Here is a 3,821-nt window from a genome sequence, read left to right as displayed (position 1 = left end):
CTACTTAGCAGGCTGAGGCAAGAGAATTGTTTGAACCCGGGAGGAAGGGTTGCAGTGAGCCGAGATCACGCCACTGCACTCCTGCCTGGGTGACAGAGCGAGACTCCGTCTCAAAAAACAAAACAATAGCCGGGCGCGGTGGCTCACGCCTGTAATCCCAGCACTTTGGGAGGCCGAGGCAGGCGGATCACCTGAGGTCAGGAGTTCGAGACCAGCCTGACCAATATGATGAAACCCCGTCTCTACTTAAAATACAAAAATTAGCTGGGCGTGGTGTCATGTGCCTGTAATCCCAGCTACTTAGGAGGCTGAGACAGGAGAATTGCTTGAACCCAGGAGGCAGAGGTTGCAATGAGCTGAGATCGCACCATTGCACTCTAGCCTGGGCAACAAAAGTGAAACTCCAAAAAACAAAAACAAAAACAAAAGAACAAAACCAGAAATGTTGGCGTAGGCCTGAGTAAGCGTGAACAACAAGTTATGGTGTTTTAACTGTATGGAGGCACATTACAGAATCCACATAGAAACATCTGGCAGAACCGCTGGCTTATTTCTATTGGAGCTGTTTCAAAAAGGGATATAAGGTACATGGGAGGGTGCTGAAAACCCACAACAGCCACAGAATTAGTTACTCAAAATTAACCAGAATTCAATACACAAGAATATATGACAGCAGTAGAGCAATCTCAACAGTTACTCGATGCCTGGAAAGCAGGCTGTAACCTTAGAACAAGTAACTCAGCGGGTCAACGTGTTTATACGACTTTGAAGGTGAGAAAACTTTATCGTTCGTAGATGATGTCTTGTGCACAAGTACATTAGTTTCCAGGACACTGGGAACAACAACAACACAACATACAAAGTAAGAATAGGGCCGGGCACGGTGGCTCATGCCTGTAATCCCAGCACTTTGGGAGGCCGAGGCAGCCAGATCACTTGAGGTCAGGAGTTCGAGACCAGCCTGGCCAAGATGGTGAAAGCCTGTCTCTACTAAAAATACAAAAAATTAGCCGGGCGTGGTGGCACATGCCTGTAGTCCCAGCTACTCAGGAGGCTGAGGCAGGAGAATTGCTTGAACCCGGGAGGCGGAGGTTGCAGTGAGCCGAGATTGTGCCACTGCACTCCAGTCTGGGTGACAGAGCAAGACACTATCTCCTGCCTCAGCATCCTGAGTAGGTTAAAAAAAAATCCAAGCTGTTTAACCTTCCACCATTCTCTTGAGTATTAAACCCAGGCCACCTTTGGCCGCTCGCAGGGGTGTCTTTTCTTCTTCTCAGTGTAAATACTCGCTCCTTGGGACACCAGCAGTTTTGCTTCTTCCAGTCTCTCCTTATCACAGGCTAAGTGTAGAGGAGTGTTACCCTCAGTGTCTGGATGTTCGTGGATGTTCTGTAGTACAGAAGGATGGGAATCATCTTCAAGTTACCTTTGGCTGCTGCACGGTGCATTGCTGTAGCCTCACAACGGTCCTCAGCAGCTGAATCAGCCCCGCCTTCTAGTAACACGACAGCAATCTCATGCCTGTGTTTGGAAGCTGTATAATGTAGGGGAATACAGCCATTTTGACTGACAGCATTTACTTGAGCACATTTTCCCAGAAGGGCTTTTACAATCTCATCCTGCCCAGCGGAAGCCGCAGTATGAAGAGGAGACCAACCTGCATCGCCTTTATCATTCACTGGCACTCCAAGTTGCAACAAAAATTCAACAATTTCTGCCTGTCTGGCTGAGCATGCCCAGTGCAATGCAGTTCTGCTGTTCTGGTCAGTTCTACTAGCCAGGAATTAATAGCCCAGAATACTCTCCTTCAACTCTTCCAGCTTCCTCTGTAGGCCAGGTTGCAGACCATTAGGTTAGACACACACCCATCCATTTTGCTTTCCCAGGAACTTGTGATACTATTTTGTGTGTGTGTGTGTGTGTGTGTGTGTGTGTGTGTGTGTATGTGTGTGTTTTATTTACTTATTTATTTATTTTTAGAGATGAGGTCTCACTATGTTACCCAGGCTGTTCTAGAACTCCTGAGCTCGAGTGATCCTCCCACCTCAGCCTCCCAAAGTGCTATGGGATTACAGTCGTGAGCCACAGCACCTGGCCAATATATGCGTTTTCATCCATGGTTCGTGACTTATAACTCCCATAGCCCATGTCACAGTAAACAGACTCTCTCTCTTTGACCTTCTCTCGCCTTCTTTCACTTGCCTGACACAGGACTCTAATTGTGAGTCATAAAACTCTCCATTCCAGAGGAAGTTCTGCCTCATAACCTGGAGGTAAGAATGCTGCACTGAAGAGCCAAGAAGAATCTGAACAGACAGGCCTTGCTGGGTTTAGATCATTCCCTTTTTGTCCAATCACATTTCAACATGGTTGTCCATGCTTCGGTCATGCCTATCCAAGAAGTCTCCATGAAAGGCCCAAGAGGACAGGGTTTAGGGAGTTCTGGAGACCTGAACACATGGAGGCTGACAGGAAGGTGAATAAGAACTTGTTGAACAGCCAGGCGCGGTGGCTCGTGCCCTTAATCCCAACACTTTCGGAGGCCGAGGCGGGTGTATCACCTGAGGTGGGGGTTCGAGACCAGCATGGAGAAACCTCGTCTCTACTAAGAATACAAAATTAGGTCGGCGTGGTGGTGGGTGCCTGTAATCCCATCTACTCAGGAGGCTGAGGCAGGAGAATTGCCTGAATCTGGGAGGCAGAGGTTGCAGTGAGCTGAAATCACGCCATTGCACTCCAGTCTGGGCAACAAGAGCGAAACTCCATCTCAAAAAAAAAAAATAAAAAGAACTATTTCAACCAACTTTTCAGGCACAGAAGTTCCTGTGCTCAGGACCCTTCCAGACCTCTCAGTATGTAGGTTTGTATGTAGGTATGTATCAATATCTCTTCATCTGTTTATTCATATTTTTAAAAAATCCTTATAATAAACCAGTAAACTTAAATGTTTCCTTGAGTTGTATGAGCCACTTTAGCAAATTAATCAAACCCAAAGAGGAGTTTGTGGGAACCCCAACCTGAAGCTTGTTGGTCAGAAGTTCCTGAGGCATGGACTTGTGAATGGTGAGAAGGGGCAGTGCAGACTTGCAGGACTGAGCCCTCAACCTGTGGTTTCTGAGGCTATCCAGGAAGATAACGTCAGAATTGAATTAAACTGGAAGACACTCAGCTGGTGTCCTCTGCTTGGTGTGTGGGGGGACATCTCCACATGTCTGGTGACAGAAGTCTTCTGTGTTGATTGTTGTAGCGAGACATTAGAGAAAAAAAGTTTTGTTTGTTTGTTTGTTTGTTTTCTAACACAAGGCTCTGTCTCTCATTATATATGATAAGAAATACTGAAACTTCCTGAGCTGTTCCCTCTGCCCCCTGGGCTCAAGTGATCCTCTCACGTCAGCCTCCCAAGTAGTTGGGATTACAGGCACATGCCATCATGTCTGGTCTTTTTTTTTTTTTTTTTTTTTTTTTTTGAAGACAGGGTCTCACTCTGTGGCCCAGGTTGGAGTGCAGTGGCATGATCGTGGCTCACTGGGCTCAAGCCATCCTCCTGCCTCAGCACCCCTGCCCCCAGTAGCTGGGACTACAGGCACGTACTACCACACCCAGCTAATTTTGGTATTTTTTGTAGAGACAGGGTTTTGCCACGTTGTCCAGGCTGGTCTCAAACTCCTGTTCTCAAGCTGCCTGGCCTAGGGTGCTTCTAATATGAACACAGCTCAAAACTTGGTTTTCGGATAAGGCTGGTGCTGTGATAAACCCAGTTGGCAAACTCCCTGCAGAAAGCAAAGGAGATGCTCCCAGTCTGAACTCCCTCATTCCAGAAT

At 47.2% G+C, this 3,821-nt stretch overlaps 1 pseudogene; it reads right to left on the bottom strand.

Moving 5' to 3' along the window:
- Positions 1-1,198: 1,198 nt before the first annotated feature.
- On the bottom strand, positions 1,199-1,873 carry LOC101013403 (annotated as a pseudogene).
- Positions 1,874-3,821: the final 1,948 nt, after the last annotated feature.

This window comes from Papio anubis, chromosome 2 (genome assembly GCF_008728515.1).
Source record: "Papio anubis isolate 15944 chromosome 2, Panubis1.0, whole genome shotgun sequence".
NCBI classification, from domain to species: Eukaryota; Metazoa; Chordata; class Mammalia; order Primates; family Cercopithecidae; genus Papio; species Papio anubis.
The sequence above is the reverse complement of the archived record's forward strand: the minus strand, read 5'-3'. Positions and strand labels throughout refer to the sequence as shown.